The following is a 22734-nucleotide window of genomic DNA, read 5'->3' as shown; positions in this document are numbered from 1 at the left end:
TTATTTTAATATTATAAAGGAACTGACATTCTCCAATAGACATTTAGACATTTAGATCGACAATATGTACAACTGTATATCTGCCATTCTGTCTTTGGCAATTCAAAATATCAAGTAGATGGCTTGTTTACAAATATGTCTTTCTTTGCAGTTTAGTGAGCAATTTATCTGTCAGTAGATGATACCATGACAGTCACAGTCAAGAGTTTTTAAAACAGTTAGACGAAGAAGTGACAGGAAAAGAGTCTTCATTAGCCCATTTCCACATCTTTCAATGAGACTTATAATTCTTTTGCTATGAATTTGGCACAAAGAAATAAACCCAAGTAAGGAATTAAAATATTGAGCTGCAATTCAACAGGTATTTTTATAGATAAATTACAGAGCTGTCAACTTGCTGTTGAATGGGCATTAATTAACTTTCTTCTTACTTGGCTTGCATTTCTGATAAGAAAATCATTAACTTATCACGAGAAGGCATTTGTAAGAAACTGCATCCATCTGAGATTTCCAGTTCTTGAGCACCTTGGAGATGAATAATAGGAAAACAAAATTGTTTATGGAAAGGATCATTTTCTCTCTCTCCCTCTCTCTTTCTGTGTGTGTGTGTGTGTGTGTGTGTGTAAGAGAGAGAGAGAGAGAGAGAGAGAGAGAGAGAGAGAGAGAGAGAGAGAGATACTAAGATTTTAATTTTGGGAACACAAAAATGATACTATGTGATCAGGGAGCATTATAACATTATCCTTTGAATATTTACCTCCATATGATGTGCCTAATGCAGTTTTTAGAATGTAACCTGCAGACTGGTATTTATTATCATTTAGTCAGATCTGCTCATTCTTCCAGTGCAAAGAAAGCTCATTTTCCACCACTGCCAACTGAAAAACTTAGTTCGTTCATAGACAATTAATATTTACAAACATTTTTATTAGATGAGGGCAATAAAGTGGAGTGGGAAGGAGCTCGTGCATATAATTGTTCCAGTGGGGATATTTCGGCTGAATACGCCATCAGCAGAAAAAGAATTAGGAATTGCTTCACCTGGTATACTTTCTTGCAGATGGAAACTTAGAGAGGAAACACCACATCTTCCAGAAGTTGTCCTTTCTACTAATAGTCCATCAATTAGAATCTATCTATCTATCTATCTATCTATCTATCTATCTATCTATCTATCTATCCATCCATCCATCCATCCACCCACCCCCCCACCCACCCCCCCACACACAAATTAACTTTGTATTAAAGTATTCCAATAGTGTAGTATCTTTTGTGGAACTCAAAATCCTTACAGTTTCTAGCCATGAATATTAGCATTTTAGAGTTTGTTTTCCAGTTTCTACTAAATAGCAATAGTGTTTAGTTTTATGTACCATTACACTTTACAGAACTCTCTGGGTAGTTTACAGTATAGAAGCATTATTTGCATATTGCCCCCAACAGACTGGGTAAAACCCTCATTTTACCAACCTCAGAAGGATGGAAGGCTGAATCAACCTTGAGCTGGTCAGGATCAAACTCCAGGCTGTGGGCAGAGTTTGCCTGCAATATTGCATTCTACAGAAGGCTCTGTGCCACCAGGGCTCTTTACTCATGTGTGTAGGTTAATGGTATTTATCTTAGGTTATCATGACAGTTTGAGAGAAACATTAAATGCAAATATATTTCATATTTATTAAAAATATTTTGCCACATATTGTGATAAAATCATAATATGGCATTGAAGAGAAATCAAATGTGTACAAGAAGCAATGCAATCCAATATTTTAACATGCCTAGGTAAAATTGTAGATTTAAGCTATTTTTAGAATAGTAGAAAAACTTGTGCCATTAGCTGGAGTGGGAATTGAGAACGGAGCTTCATAGAGAATATTTTATGACTGGAATATACTGAATTAAGATGACTTCAGAAATTCTACTGTTGAATTTCAAGGCAAGCTGCCAAATATGGAAATGAACCTATCATTTGCTAGCTAAAAAGCAATGTATTAAGATGTGTAATTTGTTTTCTACCCAACGTAACTTTACTCACATTTCCCAATCTGAAAGAAAATCGTGGTCCAACCTTCTTCAATACCTCCATGTTACCACCCCACCTCACTCAATGCAATTTTAGCCACTCTGCAACCAGAGTGGCCAACCAACCAACCAATAAATAAATAAATGCATGTAGTTTTCACCTCCCAATTTACACTCCATCCCTTATGGTAAAAAACAAACAAGGAAATGTATTCTCTGAAGATCTTCATATCCAGGGAGATGGGTGTAGTTATAGCAATAGACTCCCCTTGGCTATACTACTTCAAATTCTGGCAATTACATTCTATGCTGCTTGAACATTTATATTGTTCAACAGGGGAGTCTCAACATTATATTAATTGAGTTGGAGTTCACCATCACCCCCAAACTATCCCATCCAGCAGTAATTCTACCTTAAATTCTACCTTAATTCATGGTATTCTGGCTCAAAGAATCTCAAATGACTCTGCTGGATCCAAGAATAACTTTCAGGCTACAGAACTGTTCTTTAAATGGTTTGCAGTCCTTCTAGATTAGTATATTTTGTAGAAATGATTCAATTTCTGTGTATGATCAATAATTGTTACTATTATGAACTCCAGGCAACTGTCTGGCAGTTCTATGGCCTCCTTTGACTGAAAAGAGGGAGCCTTATCAGTAGGTTAATAATGTTTCACTCAGGCCTCTGTTTTATATAAAGGTTATGAAGCACAATAAACCTTTTCAGGATTCTGTAGTAAAACATCACCTGAAGCATACCATCTCCCTATGAATATTTGAAACTAATAATCTCCCTGTGGTACAAGAAAATAATGAATAGAATAGAATAGAATAGAATAGAATAGAATAGAATAGAATAGAATAGAATAGAATAGAACAGAATAGAATTCTTTATTGGTCAAGTGTGATTGGACACACAAAGAATTTGTCTCCGGTGCATAAGTTCTCGGTATACATACAAACAACAAAGTGATAGCTCTGTGATGGCGAACCTATGGCACACGTGCCAAAGGTGGCACATAGAGCCCTCTTTTTGGGCACACATGCTGTCACCAGCTGCTCTTCTGATCTCCAGCATGCACATGTGCACCAGCCAGCTGGTCTTCACGGGCACTGGAGTGCCAGAAAATGGCCCCAAAAACAGCCTGAAAACAGCCCAAAAAATGGCCCCAAAACAGCCTGAAAACAGGCCCAAAAATGCCCCCAAAACAGCCTGAAAACAGCCCAAAAAATGGCCCCAAAACAGCCTGAAAACAGGCCCAAAAATGCCCCCAAAACAGCCTGAAAACAGCCCAAAAAATGGCCCCAAAACAGCCTGAAAACAGGCCCAAAAATGCCCCCAAAACAGGGGGGCGCACAGGCCAGATGGTCTTCGGGTTTCCAGCGCTCTGGTGTGTGCACATGCATTTTGGTTTGGGGACTCGGTGCCGAAAAGGTTTGCCAGCACTGTGATAGGTCATAGATCATAAATCATAGTTACAATAATGAATCATAAGATGCAAACAACAAGTGATAAATCATATAAATACCAGAAGGTAGTAGGAAAGATGAGAAGATGAGAATGCTCTCTATACCCATCCTACAGAACTCTTCCTGCAAACATAGTGATTGCTGGTTTCACAAGGCCATTGGAAACATCAAGAAGAAAAATCAGGACAATAGGCTCCTGATCTGTTAAGGTGATCAGATCTATTCTACTGGGTCCAGATCAGAGGTGGTATTCAGCAGGTTCTGACCAGTTCTAGAAAACCGGTAGTGGAAATTTTGAGTAGTTCAGAGAACCGGTAAATACCACTTCTGACTGGCCCTGCCCCCATCTATTCTCTGCCTTCCGAGTCCCAGCTGATCAGGAGGAAATTGGGATTTTGCAGTAACCTTCCCCTGGAGTGGGGAGGGAATGGAGATTTTACAGTATCCTCCCCTTGCCACGCCCACCAAACCACGCCCACCAAACTACGCCCACAGAACTGGTAGTAAAAATTTTTGAATCCCATCACTGGTCCAGATAATTCTGCTTTATTTAAAAGCGCCTTAAGGTGATCTGCTACCAAGTAGAATGGATATCACTGACTGGGTTGTAGCTGTTATAATGTAATCCAGCTAGGACTTTTAAAGATGCATCACATAAGCTTCTTTTCAAGGTTGCCAATACAGTTCTGAATTATTAGCTATTTTCCAGGTGTGCTTGCTCACTGTTCAAGGTAAGAAGGCAAAGATCCATAGTACTGGTACATGGTCAAACCCTAGCCAAGACAGTGTCCAGAATGTTTGAAACAGTGAATCCGATTCCATTAAATCAAGCTTAATGTTGCTCTGATTGTTTTCACTGGGACTATACCTATAAAAGCTTCCCTAAACTATCACAGTAGTTGTGGAGTCCTTGGTGCTCTCTGATGATTACTTGTAGGATGATGTTACCTAATAAGAAGAGATTGGACAACCATTTGTCTGAAATGATATAGGGTTTCCTGCCTGAGCAAGGGGTTGGACTAGAAGACCTCTAAGGTCCCTTCCAACTCTGTTATTCTGTTCTGTTCTGTTCTGTTCTGTTCTGTTCTGTTCTGTTCTGTTATATTCTGGTAATGAAGTGTGCACAACCAAGTTCAAAGGCTCCACGGTTCAACACTGAGATACATATATTCTCTTCTATTGATATCACAGAAGTCTTCAGAAGGCTCCCAAGTCCAGTTTTCACAATCTTTTCACCAATTATTTATTGGATAATTACCTCAAGAATTTCCCTTACTCACTTAAGAAGTGATGTGACCACCACAAAATAATAATAACTGAAGTGTTTGGTTCTAGTCACTATTTCTCCTATGTTATCTGAATTCTAGCTATGTTCCATTCTCTTTCATAGTATCTCCATGGAGAGCCCACAGTGCTGTTGATAGAGATAGGAATAGAGCATCCTTAAAACTCAGTTATGTAAGAAGAGCAATTTTCAATTTGTTACTTCCTATCTCCTATCCACCTGCAAGTGTGTGTGTGTTTGTGTATGTGTGTGTGTGTATGGGATCTTTCTTTAACGCTATTATCTTTCACCCAGAGAACTTCCAATAACCTTCCACAAATACACAACTGTCTATCATGCAGGTGAATTGCTGAATCATTTGGTCCTTAATTCCTTTTTTATTTTTTTCTGGGAAAGGTCCGTGTTTCTGTGAATCCTTGTCTCTTACCTTTTGAAAAGAATAACAGAAGGCGTAGATTTACCAGATGTCAACATTTGACCTGACATTTCAAGTTTGAGATGGAACTTTAATGATATTTTATGGACAAGAGCGGTGTTAGGATTTGAGTCTTATCAGTATCAATCAATTTATGGACTCAGTTATGGCTGCCATATGTTTGTACTGTGAGCGTAAGTCTGTGTCTACAATAAAGGTAAAAGCTCCCTGGAGGCAGGCTGGATACTTGGTGGCTCTATTGGCACTTCCATGTTGTTTTCTTCAGCAACAACAGAGAAATTGTTGCTATTGCCTTCTTCAAGGATGTTTTCTTGACTTTCCTATCTTGCCTAGAGCCTTGGACTTCCTAGCAGTTTCTCATCCGATACTAAGCTTAGCTTTCCTCAAAATCAGCCAAGTTCAGCTAGCTGCAATTACCTGACATGACCCTGAGTCTGTATACTTACATTTAAAGAACTGATAGCAATTCATTGCACTTTATTTAATTTATTTATTTATTTATTATTCAAACTTCTATACCGCCCTTCTCCTTTCGGACTCAGGGCAGTGAACAGCCAAAATAAAAACATTTATACATAAAGTTACAGTTAAAAATAGATTTAAAATAATTAAATAAATTTGGCCCGTAATTTAAAACTTGTCAATTTTAAAATCCGTATCAAATTTTAAAACCAACCATAAAATCAAGACAGACCGGCTAACTGAAAAAAATAAGTTTTTAAGGCCCAACGAAAAGTCCTGAGGTCGGAGATCACTCGTATCTCTGGGGGTAGATTGTTCCAAAGGGTATGTGCCACCACAGAGAAGGCTCTCCTTCTGGGGGTCGCCAGCCGGCATTGTCTGGCCGACGGCACCCTGAGGAGGCCCTCTCTGTGGGAGCGAACTGGCCGGTGGGAGGCTATTGGTGGCAGAAGGCGGTCCCGTAAGTACCCCGGCCCTAAGCCGAATATCTTAAATCAGTCATGATGGCTAAGGCTGTTCTCCTAAAAGTTATAAGAAAGTAGGTGTCTCAAACCATTTATCAAAAGTAACAGTAAAAACATTTACTTCTTCCTAAAGCCGAGACAACTGCAGCTTGGAAAGCACAGGGAAATATAGGACTTGATTTCAAGGGAAAACAGATCTAGCTGTGAAAGTACTGAAAGCAGATCCTTGAGCTGCTCCTTTGATGAGAAGCATTTTATTTCTCAGCCATCCATTTGCATAATACATATACGTAGCTGTGGTTAGTAGATTTCAAGTTTCCAGAGGGAAAAAACAGATGGCTAAAGACACGGTGGCTCAGTGGCTAAGACGCTGAGCTTGTCAATCAGAAAGGTCGGCAGTTCAGCAGTTCGAATCCCTAGTGCTGCGTAATGGGATGAGCTCCCATTACTTGTCCCAGCTTCTGCCAACCTAGCAGTTCGAAAGCACATAAAAAAATGCAAGTAGAGAAATAGGGACCACCTTTGGTGGGAAGGTAACAGCATTCCATATGCCTTTGGTGTTTAGTCATGCCAGCCACATGACCACGGAGACGTCTTCGGACAGCACTGGCTCTTTGGCTTTGAAACAGAGATGAGCACCACCCCCTAGAGTCAGGAACAACTAGCACATATGTGCGAGGGGAACCTTTACCTTTACCTTAAACCTAGAGGTCCCACCAAGAGTACTTCTGAATCCAAGCTATGATGTGTGTACTATCTATTGTATGAACCATTAGCCTAGAAGAGTCAAATGGGCTCAAGTGAACAATATGAGCCAACAAAGGCTTCAATATATTCTCCTGAGATCCAAATTCACCACTAATTTTATAAATATTCTACAACTAATGATGAAAGCATTTCACACAGAGATATTATTTGCAATTTATTATTGTTTCCTATATATAGATATTGAAACCTGTACTAGTACAAAATATTCCCAATTGTCAGGGCTTCCTTCCTTCCTTCCTTCCTTCCTTCCTTCCTTCCTTCCCTCCTCCCTCCCTCCCTCCCTCCCTGCCTCCCTCCCTCCCTCCCTCCCTCCCTCCCTCCCTCTCTGTCTCTCGTTTTGTTAGCAGGTTTGGTACGTTTGTGAGTAAATCTGCTATCTGATTTTTATTCTACTTCTCATTGTACTAAGATCTGGGTAGTAAATGTGAAGGAATTAATGTATTTCATACCACTGAAGAGGTCAAGCTTACTTAAATGGATTCATTACTGTATAGCAAGGAGAGAGGGAGTGGAGCTTGACTGCTATTAAGAAGCTGTACACATAAAATCCACAGATGATAGATTCTTATATTGCAGAATTATGAAAACCTGCCCTTCTATTTGTATACAAGTGGATTGGTTTTCCCGTGGAAACAACTGCAGTTCAATTTTACTTTTTTTTAAAAAAGCCCTAATGTATTTATATATTCCATGACAGAGCAAAGCAATTGGGTGAGCTTAGTAGGGATGATTAAATAATGAATAAATAAAATAATGAATAAAATATTTCAATTGATAATGCTGTAGTAGAGTAAATAATTCCATTTGCTTTCACCACACGTGATACTGAATTTTACCTACTTGGGATTTTCCCTCCTAGATACTGATAATTTTTTTTGGCTGTTTCTAAATATGAATGAAGCTTTAATTTTTTTTAACTGTACTTCAAGATTGGAGAGTTTTTTCCCCATTTAAATCTGTCGTTTGGATTGATTTGGGAGCAAATCATTATGATATTAAACTCATTAATGTTATAAATATCTGCTATAATCTGTACAAACTCCTAGTGGCTTGCAACAGCAAAACAATATTAAAATAAAGCCAACACTACAACAAACAATAATATATTGCAGTAATATAGATGTTAAACATTCATCTTGCCCAAAATGGTTTCCTGAAAAAAGGTTCTCCTAGTGGCTTTTATAAGGCTGAATGCTTATCTGATCTCGGGAAAGAAAGTTGCTCCATACCTGAGGAGCTTCAACCGAAAGTCACTTTTGTGATCCTTTGACCACTTATCTTCCTGTTAATAGGGTGGGTGCGCCTATATGTGTGTTCAAGAATAGGTGCTTGTCTACTGTCCACTTAATATTCATAGTGTAATGATATGTAAAATGCTCTGTTACTATGCAGTTCAGTAGTAGAACTCAAGTAAGCCACATAATGGCATTCAAAGGATGGAAGTAAATGTCACATTTTATGCTCTGCTAAGTACAAAACACACTCAGGTCTTTTACTAAGAAGGACTTGGATTCAGAAAGGAAAGGGTGCATCGACACAGGCACTTCACTTCTGGATTTATTGCTAGAGCTTTGATAGATGAGCTTTTACTGCTATAGGTTCACATTTGACCAATAATAGTTCATAGTTCAATTTCTGTTATATGATCCAGCAGGTGTTTACTGCTTTGCCCCCTGGTTAGTTGGGAGAGACAATGTGAATTGTCTGGAAATCAGAGTGGAAGTATTTTTGCCCTTCTCAGCAGAAATGGTGGAGGACTATCCTCTTCAAAAATAGAGCCAGTCACAGTCCCTTAATCTCAACGAGCGACAATTAGGCACTTTCGTTCTTGCTCGGGGACAAAGGAAAGAGGATCAGACTAAAATGCGGTAGTAGAATTCCACATATATCATGTATTTCATTCCTATACTGACTTTATAAAAAAGAATGAATATACCTTTGCAGTTAATCACCTAATTTGAAAAGATTAAAAATAGGGATATGGATAATGTTTCAGAGAGAATGTTGCGTTCAGAATGTTGTATCATTCTCCTCTTTATTTCCAGCTTTTTAATGGTAAGACTGAAATGGCACTTTAAGAAAAGACATACAAAGCTAATAGAAACCAATCAGTAGGCTTTTGGTTGCATCATTTCCCAGTTGACAAGCTATGATGCGATCTGCAGCTGCTAGATTAGATGGGTCACCTCTTGCTTATTTCGGTTTTGGACTTGGCCTGCTTTGCAAACAACGTAATCTGGTTATCGCTCCAGCCATGCATTGCAGCTCTGCGGCTGCCACAGCGTAGTCTCTTGAGGTTTGTCCCTTTGCTTGTCCAGCTGTTTTGTGACAATGGGCATCTCCCAGGAGGTATAGAGACACATCCTGCTAGCAGCAATGCATATGAACGAAGGATAGGAGGTTGTTTTTGGCATTCTGGTACATGATCTTGGGCCTGTGATAGAAACTGAAAATCCATACAGTGTTGAGAAGAGGTAGTGAAAAACACAAGAACTAGGCAAAATATATTCCTTATACTCACCCTTGTCTTTCTCAGTACTGAGTTTCCCCAAAAATAAGACCCTGTCTTATATTTTTTTGAACCCTGAAATAAGCGCTTGGCCTTATTGCCATGCACTCAAAAGCCCGATTGGGTTTATTATCAGGGGATGTCTTATTTTGGGGGAAACAGGGTATTTAAAAGTGGTACAGATTTGGGACATTTCCATTCTAAAGGTTTGTTATTTTAAACTAAACGGCAATTTATCCTGCCAATAAAAGTCAATCATCTTTCTAGGCAAGTCGAAGTCAGATATGTATTGAAGGAGTCACTTAACAATAAGAGGAAGAGAATAAAAGTAGCCAAAACACCAAAACAATTCTAGATATCAAAGGAAATGGTATAGAAAATAAACCAGAAATGAACCAAAGTTCAATATTCCACTAAAGGACCAAAAAACCCATTTTATTTGGAAATTGCTCTCAACAGCTAGTTGGCTTTTGCTCAGGACTCATTTGTAGAAGTAGTAATGATTCCATCCAAAGTCAACTGGGGCTTATTAGTTCCAATGGAGCATAGCCTGCTCAGCAGACAGTTCTGATTCTGAAATATCCCAATCTTGGAGCTTCTTTACTATTTGCGTTAGTTGCCCAATTAACAGAGAATTTTACATATCATTAGACTATGAAAAACATGAATATTAAGCTTCTTTGCTATTCCATTTCATGGTCTGCCATCTGCTGCTCTCATGGGCTTGGAGATCACAAAGGTTTACAAGATAACATATTTGAGTTGTAGATTCAGGAAAAGATCCATGGCATCAATTGTCAGGCAAATAAACTTTCTCATCCAACTCTTCCTCCTCATCCTGTGAGGAGAATTTACCTCTGAGCATCATGACAGAGGTGTTCCTTGTTCTTCTGGACTAATTGATTTTCGTATGAAAAAGTACTCTTATAAACCTGGGCCCATGACAAAATTGTATTGAATTGCTTTGGACTATTCCTCAGAGTAATGTTGGTTAAAAACATTGCTCTTAGCAAGCTAAAATAATGGGGTTCTTTTTAAAATATGCTTTGAGTGTCTGTAAAATTTTTTTAAAAAGGAATAAGAATCTGACTTTGGTTGATTTTATTGAGCAAAGTTAAGATCTACATCTTCCAATGTTTTTCCAAAAAGGAAATGATGAGATCATAACTCTTGGGCTGGTTATTGCTTCCTTCCCATCCTAACCAAAAAGAAATGGGATGGAAAAGTCAAGAGACAAGATGGGCAAACAAAGAATACGTTAATCACATATAATCGATAAGGCACTTGACAGCTTTATTTATCTTTTGTTCTTTAAGAGAAACAAAACCAAGGCAAAAATCCACTGTCAGAGAACTCAAGCCAGGCTATAAAGAAGCAACTATAACAACTTTGCACTAGTTAGCATAGGAGGGCTTAAAAAATAATCAAAACATCCCTTATATTTTTGACTTGGTGGAGTTGAAGTTCTAAACAATGTTATAAATTATGGGTGAAAAAAAATAGATAATATGAAACTGCATTCCATTACTTCATGTAGAAAATATTTGAAGGCAGGAAGCAAGGCTTAATAATTTGATTGAGAATGATGGGATTTTAACAGAATAACAGAGCTGGAAGGGACTGGAGGTTTTCTAGTCCAACCCATTGCTCAACCAGGAGACCCTATGTCATTCCATACAAATGGCCATCCAATCTCTTCTTAAAAATCTCCAATGTTGGAGCTCCCACAACTTCTGGAGGCAAGCCAATCCACTGATTTAATTGTTCTAATTGTCAGGAAACTTCTTAGTTCTAACTTGGTTGTCTCTTGATTAGTTTCCATCCATTGCTTCTTGTCCTGCCTTCAGGTACTTTGGAGAATAGATTGACTCACTTTTCTTTGTGGCAACCCCTTAGATATTGGAACGGTCAGGCCTGAATCTGACCTGGCTGTGGCCAGTCCATTTCTGGTAGGGTTTTTGTTTCTATTGTGGGTTATTCTCACATGGATTCAGGCTGACACAGTTTGGAGCTTACCTGGCAGGGGAGACACCATGATCACGAAGGTGGTTTTCCCAGGGTGAGGCTCATCCATTGCACTCCGGGTGTGCTGACCCCTGCGATTTCCCCAAATGCGGGAAACTCGACTGCATAAGGGGATAGTAGAGGTGGATGGAGTCTTCAGCCAAATCAACATAGCTATCTGATGAGTCAGATACATTCCAATGGCTGGCTGGCCAGAGGAGGAGGAGAGAAGTCACCAAGCAACCAGCCCTTATTCCAATTGGACAATATAATATATTGTTTTGGGAAAATGAGAAACTTTTACTTTAAGTGAGGTGGAAAGCGCAGGAACCTTCAGTACTGGCTTTCCACCAGTTTGTGCCAAGGTGATGTATCTAAATAAATCTGTTCTTTGAGGAAACGGACTGCCTCAGAGTTCTGTTTGCAATGGGTACATCAATTGGAACCTGCTATCATGTCACCCCTAGTTCTTTTCTCTCTCTCATTAAACTAGATATATTCAATTCCAGCAACTGTTCTTTATATGTTTTATTCTCCAGTCCCCTAATCATCTCTGTTGCTCTTCACTGTACTCTTTCTAGAGTCTCAACATCTTTTTTACATTGTGGTGACCAAAACTGGATGCAGTATTCCAAGTGTGGCCTTACCAAGGCATTATAAAGTGGTATTAACACTTCACGTGATCTTGATTCTATCCCTCTGTTAATGCAGCCTAGGACTGTTTTGGCTTTTTTGGCAGCTGAAGCACACTGCTGACTCATATTTAAGTGATTGTCCACCAGGATTCCAAGATCCCTCTCACAGTTACTACTATTGATCCAGGTACCACCTATTCTATTCCCATGCCTCTTTTTCTTGCCTAAATGTACTTTTCTCACTACTGAATTAAATTTTACTAGATAGGGCCCAGTGTTGAAGTCTGTCGAGATCCTTCTGTACCTTCTGAAGTGTTGGTTGTTCTTGCCAACTTGGTGTCATCTGCAACTTTGATCCCCTCATCTAAATAATTTATGAAGACATTGAAAAGTACTGAATTTAAAACAGAGCCTTGATGTACTTTACTGATACTTCCCTCCATGTAGATGCAGTTCCATTAAGGACTACGTTGAGTGTGGTTGGTCAGTTACAAATCCAACTGGTAGTGATTTTCCATGGTTATACATGTTTTGCATTTAAAATGGTGACTGCTGTCAGAAGCAGTTTCAGTGAATGCAGAAAAAGGCTCAAGCAATTCCCTCATTATTTTACACTATGCCAGAGAACTTGTGTTCCGGTTACAACTTTTTAGGGATATCTGCTTATTGTATTAATAAGATTGGCAACATATAGTTAGTTATTCATGTGTTAGGATTAGGGTTGAGGTTTTTTTTTTAATTATTTTTTTTTAATTTGATTTATATGCCGCCCTTCTCCGGAGACTCAGGGCAGCTTACAATGCGTTAAGCAATAGCCTTCATACTTTTGTATAATTTTATACAAAGTCAGCTTATTGCCCGCACAATCTGGGTTCTCATTTTACCTACCTTAGAAAGGATGGAAGGCTGAGTCAACCTTGAGCCTGGTAAGATTTGAACTTGCAGTAATTGCAGACAGCTGATGTTAATAACAGTGCTTTAGTCTGCTGCGCTACCAGGGCTCTTGTTGATTGCCAACCACCATTGGTTGATGTTAGGAATTAGCTGTGCTTTGTTTGTTTTAACAAATATATTTTTATTGGTCAATGACTGAACCAAAGTGTCTGTCTGTCTGTCATGCATTAAGTGAGGATGTGCAAAACATCAATAAGGTTAGAATTAAAGGTAATTCAAAAGATGATGGGGTTAGCACAGGGGTGAAATTCAACCGGTTCTGACAGGTTCTGGAGAACCGGTAGTGGAAATTTTGAGTAATTTGGAGAACTGGCAAATACCACCTCTGGCTGGCCCCAGGAGTGGGGTGGGATTGGAGATTTTGCAGTATCCTTCCCCTGCCATGCCCACCAAGCCATGCCCACAGAACTGGCAGTAAAAAAATTTGAATTCCACCACTGGGTTAGCAGAGATGGCTAAATTAGATTTGTTGTTATAGATATGGCTAGTACATATTACGCTACTATGTAAAAGTAAAAAGTTGAGTTGTATGTTATTACCTTATTCTACTGCACTAAAAAGAGTAAGAAGTTAATGCTTTCCTTTTTCTTTCCCCCTTTGCCTACAGATTTCCCTCTTCCCCTTTTCTCCCCTACTTTCCCATTGTTTTCATTTTTCTTAGCTTTTTATATTTAGATAAACTAATAAAATTTGTAAAGCAAGAATTAAAGGCAATTCAACCAAGCCTCTGACTCAAGCTGACTTTTCAAATTGAAATCCAATCAAACTAGATACCTGTGAATCAATTCACATTACCCTGAATATGCAGAGAGAAGGGCTTTCAACCTTTCTCATGAAGCTCCAGGTTGGACTAAAATGAGCCATTTTCCTACATTGCATCTTCACAATAATAAGGAGGAGGATGCCAGAGAATGATTGTCTTACAGTCATGAAGTCAGTTCCATGAGGATGGATTTGAACCTGGTTCCCCCCCCCCCGTCCTAATCTGCACCTTAAAAGCTATACCAACAAGGTTTTTCTTGGAAAAAGTCACACTTTTTGTTTATTTTTGTTACAGTTTACTACATTTTTTTCTCTTGTTTGTTTAGGTGAAAATTCTGGGTTAGGGTGACTTTTATATAAGCAATGTTTTTCTGCTACATTTATGGGGCCTTGGGAACTTGTAGGATCTATCCTAAAGGATAATCCCATAGTCAACCCTATCATGCGTCAATATGAGAGGGCTCTTTTAGTTTTCAGATACTTGAAGAAGAAGTATAAGTGAACCGAAGTAGCCACTGGCTGCTCATCTTGATCTGGGCCTGTCTCATGTCTCCAAAAAAATCTGCTGTCTGTAGAACATCCCACTAGGTTGGCTATATGGATGAGCAACATTAAAGCGAAGTTAAACCATGGACAAAAAGGAACATTTGAACTGCATCCAACTCTACTTTGCCATAGTGAAAAGGACTTCTGGCCATGCAGATATATTCTCTAATTAATGAGATACATGATGAAATGATAAAAGTAGGCAGCAGAATCAGTGAAAATGAGTATCCTACTTTTAAAAAAAACCTGAAGGAAAGATAAGGTCACCTTTGGATAGGGAGTGTCAGGGTTCCAAGTAAGACCTCCAATGAAAGAAGACTCCGAGGCTTGAAGTTCCTCAAAGTTCCACTTTATTAAAGATGTCATATTGGCACGTCTGGGAAAACCCGAATCTGAAAGCTTCCGGCTTTCCCCCACTCAAAAGAATTTCAAAGTCCCTTCCCCTGCACCCACATGTCCATCACATGGTCCAATCAATCCACCATCCCAACTGGAGATGCCTCCCAGTCACGCTACTCCAGGTGCAGGTTGAAATGTCCTTGACTCCCAGGGAAAAGAATTTTGTTATGGCTAGATATCTCTACCACTCCATGCAATCCCCCTCCCAGTTTCCCACAGCCCCAAGTGTGGCAGCCCTGAAGATCCCAAGTAAAAGATGGCCTCCAGGGCTGACAGTGAGGTTGCCATTTTGACTGTAGAACCTATGGCAACAATTTCCTGTACAGTTTTCTTTTTGAGATTGATGAAACATAACTTTATCTTGCTACCATAGGGCACGCTTCTGGATGAGATGAAGATAGAGAAATAGAAATAATAGGCTACAAAACAGCACTGATCCCAAACAAATGATTCTTTTTGTGTCAGCAAGAGTTTCCTCATAGATGAAGAGGATTAAAACTGTTTCCAGCATCACCATTTTGTACATCTCTGTGGAAATCCAGAGGTGCAACTGCAGGTCTTCTATAATTCTTATAAAACAGAAAATCTATCCAGAAATTGAAGCAAGGTCAACAGTGATTTTTAAATCTAGTGATACTTAAAACCTTGCAGAAATCAAGTGGTAGAACATTTGGTGAAATATAAGTGAACTGAATATCATTGCCTTGTCTGAAGCTGCACAGAGGGAACAGACGGAAGAGACAAGATGATTTAGTGTTCCTTTTCCTCCATTTCTACTTCCTATTCTCCCCCTCCCATCAACTTTGAGACACAATGTGATAAGCAGCAGATGGATATGGCATTATCATTATATGATTGCACAGGAGACCACGTGATTTGATATGACTCATAGTCTCCTGCTGGTATTTCAGAGAACCTTAGGCATAATGTCAAGTTGCAAATGGTTACAGGAGTTTAAGAAGGAAATGAAACAATCAAACCTGACTTTGGCTTGGTTTTGACTGATCAAAGTCTTAAGAGGAAGTGGTTTTTAGTTTGTTTACTTTGATTTATAGTCCAGTTTATGAAGCAGAGATGCATAAGTCTTCAAACATACAAATCTAATCAATGATTGAAAAAGGACAGCACTTAATATGGATTTTTAAAAAGCCCAGAAAAGGTTCAGTTGCATACAAATACATTTATTGCTCACCCAGCTCAATCCTGAGCTCCAAATCACTGCATTTGCAGAAGGACACAATTTTACACCAAACAACTGCAAATTGCAAGTGTTGTCTTCAATTGGGTTGATACCAATAGAAACAGTGTTTGTACCCAAGGGCATTGTGAATAACTTCAAAACATCACTGCTGAAAACCAGGGGCATCTTTGAAAATTAACCATTGCTTGGGTGGGTGGAGCTGATTGGCTAATCAATTTCATAGGCCTAAACTGGTATTCTCTCGCTTTGCTTTCCCACCCTGTTATCTCTTCCCCTTTCTTCATCCCAGTCCCATTTTGTTGCGTGTGTTTTTGGGTGCTTATTTTTGGAAAAGTGGTATGCGTGTGTGTGTGTCTGTGACAGAAAGAGAGTGTGAGAAAATATATCTAATAAGGCTCAATTAAACTTAAAAAAGGTGTTCCCTCTTTTATAGAGGAATTAATTGCAGTTAGTATTCATTAATTTAATTAATATCAATATAAATATATCTCAATACGTATTACATCTAATTATTTCTCTCTCTCTCTCTCTCTCTCTCTCTCTCTCTCTCTCTCTCTCTCTCTCTCTCTCTCTCTTTTATCTTGATCTGCTCTTTTTGTGAGGAGTATAGACTTTGCTAGGTATTGTTGTTGTTAGTTGCAAAGTCATGTCTGACCCATCGCAACCCCACGGACAACTTTCATCCAGGCCTTCCTGTTCTCTACCATCTCCAGGAGACCATTTAAGCTCACACCAACTGCTTCAGTGACTCCATCCAGCCACCTCATTCTCTGCCGTCCCCTTCTTCTTTTGCCCTCAATCGTTCCCAGCATTAGGCTCTTCTCCAGTGAGTCCTTCCTTCTCATTAAGTGGCCAAAGTATTTCAGTTTCATCTTCAGGATCTGGCCTTCTAAAGAGCAGTCAGGGTTGATCTCCTCTAAGACTGATTGGTTTGATCGACTTGCAGTCCAAGGTCTTCTCCAGCACCATAGTTCAAAGGCCTCAATTCTTTAATGCTCAGCCTAGGTATATACAGCTATAAATGTGCTCATGCATTTATTGAATAATGTGGGAATCTCTAGGACTGGTTTTAGCTGGAGGTAGAAGCCTTGTGTTGACATGATGTAGAAGCTAAGACTCAACATGGATTTTAGTTGTTTATGTGTATATATGTACATGTCTGGGTATAGTTTTTTCCCCCTTCCATTCAATCATGTCTGATTCTCAGAGACATTCCTGGATAAGTCCCTGCAGTTTTCTTGGCAAGGATTTTCAGAAATGATTTGCCATTGCCTCCTTCCTAGGGCGGAGAGAAGATGACTGGCCCAAAGTCGCCCAACTGTCCTTGTGTCTGAGGAGAGACTCATGGTCTCCCAGTTGCTTGCCTAAGGCCTTAACCACTGCATGTACTATAAAAATAAAGATATTAATATAAATACATATATTATTCTATTTTTCCATTTGGGAGAAAATTGTCTTAAGTTTAAATTCATTGTTCTTTCAAATCAGTACAATATTCATGATAACAATATTTGAGAATGGCCTTGCAAAAAACAAAACTAAAATCTAAACACCAAAGGTGGCAGTAGGGGACCTTTAACTCTTTGTTCACTGATGTGGCCCTCACAGATAAGTAAATTCTCTCAATTTATAGCTCCATTCCTGATGCCTTCATGGAAACAATATGGATATGGTTTCTTCTTGGTTTCATACACATGTGTGTTTTAAATTCAAGTCGAATCTATTTCTTGAATGGAAACAATATGGAAATGGCTTTTTCTTGCTTTCATATATGTTTGTGTTTTAAATTCAGGTCTAACCTATTTCTTGATGATCCCCCATTCAAGTACTAATGAGGTCCACTCTGCTTAGCTTTCTGCAGATTAGCCAAGGTCAACTAGGTGCTGCCACCTGCTGGTAACCTTTTCATACAAATAATTGCCAATTGCATGAATGGCACATTTGTACTGAGCATTAGCTATATTTTAGAATTTCTCTGAAGAAGTTAGATAGACCACGGACACACACATCCCCAATAAAACATGGACCATCAAATCCCCATGTTCACTTGCATGTCCCATCTTCAAATAGAAGGAGGAGCATGACTCCAAGACAGTAAACTTTTAAAAATTTTGTTTGCTAACCATTCTGGTCATACAACAGCATGGAAATAATGCTTGGATTTCACCAAGCCTTTCCATTCTCCCCTTTTTTTCCCATCCACAGAAAAAAAATGTATTCTCCATCAATACAGTATTAATATACCAGTGGTGAAATCCAAATTTTTTTACTACCAGTTCTGTGGGCGTGGCTTGGTGGGTGTGGCTTGGTGGGCACGGCAGGGGAAGGATCCTGCAAAATCTCCATTCCCACCCCACTCCAGGGGAAGGATACTACAAAAGCCTCATTCCCTCCCCACTCCTGGGGGAAGGATATTGCAAAATCTCCATTCCCACCCCACTCTGGGGCCAGCCAGAGGTGGTATTTGCCGGTTCTCCGAACTGCTCAAAAATTCTGCTACCGGTTCTCCAGAACCTGTCAGAACCTGCTGGATTTCACCCCTGCGATATACCTATATCGATTTACTTACCTACCCATTTTCATATGCACACCCACACAGAGAGATTCACATATGGCAAACCTAATGCACAGAGTGAAATCCCACCATCTCGATGATAACTTGCTTGTTTTGCTGCTCCTGCTGCGACATAAACAGCCTACTGATGAGATGAAGACAGTAAGAATGATGAAGAACCTTCCGAGGCAGAAATGCAACTGCCTAGACAAAACTCTGGGACAGTAGGTGATGAAATGCTTCATTATGCCCGCCTATTACAAAGAATGTGGTAGTGATGTATAAGGTATGAACGCTGTGGCCTGCAGAGTTCTGAAGCATTGCCTTTGCTGCTGCTGCCGCTGCTGCTAGACAGGAGATGTTCTGCCTGAACTGAAACTGCTGAGGATTTTTTCCACGAGGAGGATATCCCTTCCCCAGCACTTCTGCTCGAGTATCTAGTGGTTCTCTCGCCGGCAGACTGACTGAGACAGACAATCTCCCAGAAGAAAACCAAGAACTGCCCATGTTATTTTAGGAACAAAAACAGGGGGGAGAGCTTTTCCCCTTGAAGCAGGAGGATGAGTAGGGGCTCGATGAGGAAGCAATTCTGTCAGAAGGTAGGAGAAGGTGATTTTCTTTTTGGGGAACGTCAAGGAAGTCAGGGTGGGTGCCGGGAGCGGTGGTGAAGTGACTTAGCCCTCTGCCTTCTTGTAGTTGCTTTAATTAAACCTGCTGATTTAGGCATCTTGCTTCAAGGTATTGATTAACGTGGACACCTTTTTAAATAAATAAATAAATAAATCTCATGCTTGTTCTTGACACATCTGGTGGCTTTAGGATGTTTCCCTTCAGTGTATTGGAAAGATTCTACATCAGGACTTTGAGATTTGTAAAAAAAAAAAAAAAAAACACAGACACCACCACCTTAGCCAGTGAGGCTTTGCCACATGCGTTAGAATCTGCTGGGGTATTGGCATGGCTGAGATTTGAGGAAAGATTCCGGTTAACTTTTCAGTTTTTGCAGAGATGGGGAAGGAAGGGTGCGGTGCAAACGACATAGGTAGTCTTTGATTTGAGTGGAAGTTTTGCCTTTTCCCTCCCAGCCCTGTCAGGAACCAGCTGTTGTCTGCTTGGAGCTGTATGTGACCAGTGTAACTTATACGCAAAGGCAGAGATTTCAAGGGAAGAAGGAACTGGAGTCTTGTAGCCTGCCATTGATCCCCTGCCTTTGCCACAAGAGCTTAAGCACACAAGGAGAAATACATTTTATTATGCAAATTTAGAAATGTGAATTCCGTGCATGTCTGGCAGGACTCTTAGCCCATTAAAGCCTGGAAGCCTTTCACTTCGGCAGGTCGAACCCAAGACAACTTACTTAAAATTCTGCTCACCCATCCGAAAATGGTATAGTTTACTGCACTGAGTTATTGACTGCTGCTCGCACGTTGTTGGGCTACCCACACCCCCATCCTATTTTTTTTTGGTGGATGCATGAGAAGGTCTATGCATGGCTGCAAAGGGATAGTTCTGTGGGTTTTAATATGTGTCTCTAAATAAATATTTTGCTACTCTTTATGTTCTGTCCAAATTGCAAAGGATTAATCAATCAAGCAAGTGGTCAATTAGGCTCAACCTTGTAAGAAAATAATTAGGCATAGCTACATAGACATTGGACTGGTGATGTCGTAGGGTATATACCTAGATATTAAAAGCTTTTCCTTAATAGCTTAAGGGTTTTCTGTGGCTTTTCTAGCAATCATCAAAGTGCAGCAACTGCACATGTACTTTAAGGGCTACGGATATTTAGTAGGTGCAGCAGAACATATTCTTCCTGGGCTTGTTACAGCAGAGACTAAATTTATTTCTTTGTCTGTCAGTCTTTGCTTTTTTATATATTTTATTAGCTTTGTAAATCTTTTGCTTGCTTTAGGGATTTGGTTTGCATGTGTGTGTATGTGTGTGCATGCTCACACATGTATTTAAAATACTGCAGCATTAAAGGAAAGAAGGTTACAGAGCATGTTATGTTTGCTGAAGACAGTAATTTTTTTTCCTGATCTTGTTAAATAAAGGCATTATTAAATGAGGATACATAGAATGGTGGCTCCCAAGTTGTGTTCCAAAGAAAAAATTCTCTCTATTGCCACAGAGGCTCTGCCACTGCAGTATTACAATACAGCCATATTAAAAAGGTCTTGGGAGCAAATAACCCTCGGATGCTTCATCTTGAGGGGACTTAGGAATTCTCCTGAAAATAACAATATGGGTTTTAAATAATCTACTCTAAATGATTTCCACTGATTTACTTGTTTTAAGCTTCTTCCCAATCTTTGCATCACTGAGAAATGTAAAGCTTGCACAGTGTATGTGTGTGTGTGTGTGTGTGTGGGGGGGGGCAATCTTTGATGTCTGTGTAATTTTGGCAACAGGTCATTCCTGTTTTCAAAAAATGGTGGATGGTATTGGCACAAATTCCTGATCATATACATTTGAAAGATTTGTTTGAATCGAGGCAGATCTTTTGCATTCCTTTGATGACAAAAGTCAGAAGATGTGCTAAATAGTTTTTCTTCATGAATTTTGAAGAGGATGGAAATTATATGTATATGTATATTCATTCTATATATAGATGAAACAAAAAGAGATTTTCCCAAGGGAATGTTGAACTGGCAATTTCACAGATATCAAAGCTAGTTTTAAGTATCCTCTTATTTTTAAGTTGTAGATGATTGTATTGAGCATTCCCATTCAGTTTGATCAGTGAGATGGCCAGCAATAAATTACTTGACATCAAATGGATGTTTCATTGTTTGGAGGCAATAGGACAGATTTCAAATGCAAAACTTTTCTATTCACATTCCAGCCCCTTGTTCCCTTGCTGGTTTGATGTTTCACATTAGTCTTTAAATTCCTGACTTCTGCTGATGATTGACACCTAAGCTGAGGTCTCTTTTCATGCTATGAAAAAGACTATTCCAATGACTTTTCAAATGCATGTCTCGATTGGGGAAAACTGAGAACAAACTCTATTTTATGACCACCACAAGAAGCTTGAGTTAATTTTGCTTTATGTATCTTAAGAGTTTTAAAAGAGTCACATTCCTTTTTTTTAGTTCTATACATAAACAACTATAATAGGAGAATCTTTTTTTTTTTAAAAAAAAAGCATCTTCAGGGTCAAGGGTTGGCCTCAAGTTTAAAGCTTGTTTAAAAATGAAGATGAATCCTTGAAGTTGTCCATCAACAGCGCCCTCTGCAATAGGATGAGATCAATAATGCAGAATACCTGGTCACAGTCAGTCCCACCATAGTGAGATACTCTGGATTCCATTTAAATGATAGTAAACTTCAGTTACTTTGTAAGTGACTAGAAATTGATCCACACAAATGCATTAGATTCTTTTGCAAAAGGGACCAAAAGTTTCAGGTTGACTAGTTGGTACGTTATACATACCAATTGGTATGTTATACGTACCACATTATTTTTTTGAAATTAAAAAATTCTTGGTAGATACTGTAGATTGATAGCAAGATCAATCGATGATAGATTGATGATAGATCAATCGGTAGACAGATAGATAGATAGATGATAGATAGATAGATAAATAGATAGATAGATAGACAGAAGACCTCAAAGTCAAGTAAAGTCCTACATCTGTTGGTCATTGAGAAATAGGGATAAATTATATTTGGAATAATTGAGCTACTTACAGCAAGCAGGTACAATGTACTACCATATCTGAAACCTTTTAATAAGTGGTGACCTATGGCTTGTGCTAATGGGTATACTGGGAAAAAAACCTGTAGAGGGCAATGCAGGAAACCATTTTTCAAATATGCCTTTGAATGCCATTGCTAAGAAACAATATTGCAAAGAGGTTCAGTAACCTCATATTCTCTCATGTAAGATTCTCAGAAGGATGTTATTGTTCACTCAGGAAATCAGGGGAGTAAGGGATCATAGTCGATCGAGTTTTTACCTTTTTAAGGAAAGTACTGTATTCCATTTGTTTTTATTTTGCATTGAAACAATTGAGTCTGATAACCATATTTATTAAAAAGTTATTTTGGGAAAAAGATTTCAAGAAAATTCTGAGTTTTTCACGCACCTCGTCTTGAAGCATATACCGTAGTTCCAAGGTAACAATTCTGGCATTAAACGGCAACAGCCAAAAGTGTGTTGTGACATTTGGGCTATCTATCTTTGGAACATATATCCATTCACAGGTGAATTTTTGTGCCTTAAAAGAAAATCTCAACAAGGAAAGGGACAAAATGCAGGGT

The 22734-nt window shown here is 39.1% G+C and overlaps 1 protein-coding gene and 1 pseudogene across 14 annotated transcripts in view; both read left to right on the top strand.

The window, feature by feature from the left end:
- Nucleotides 1-11421: 11421 nt before the first annotated feature.
- On the top strand, nucleotides 11422-11553 carry LOC117664423 (U1 spliceosomal RNA; annotated as a pseudogene).
- A 7170-nt stretch (nucleotides 11554-18723) lies between these two features.
- Nucleotides 18724-22734, top strand: part of DAB1 (DAB adaptor protein 1) — a 728003-nt gene continuing 723992 nt past the window's right edge. For all 14 annotated transcript variants that reach the window (XM_087889766.1, XM_034415187.3, XM_087889767.1 and 11 more), the window contains exon 1: nucleotides 18724-19067. The gene's annotated coding sequence lies outside the window, so the exon portion shown is untranslated. The remainder of the gene's footprint in view (nucleotides 19068-22734) is intronic.

The sequence above is a fragment of the Pantherophis guttatus genome, chromosome 3 (genome assembly GCF_059756535.1).
Source record: "Pantherophis guttatus breed Tessera chromosome 3, ASM5975653v1, whole genome shotgun sequence".
Taxonomy (NCBI): Eukaryota; Metazoa; Chordata; class Lepidosauria; order Squamata; family Colubridae; genus Pantherophis; species Pantherophis guttatus.
Note: the sequence above shows the minus strand (reverse complement) of the source record. Positions and strands in the feature narration are given on the sequence as shown.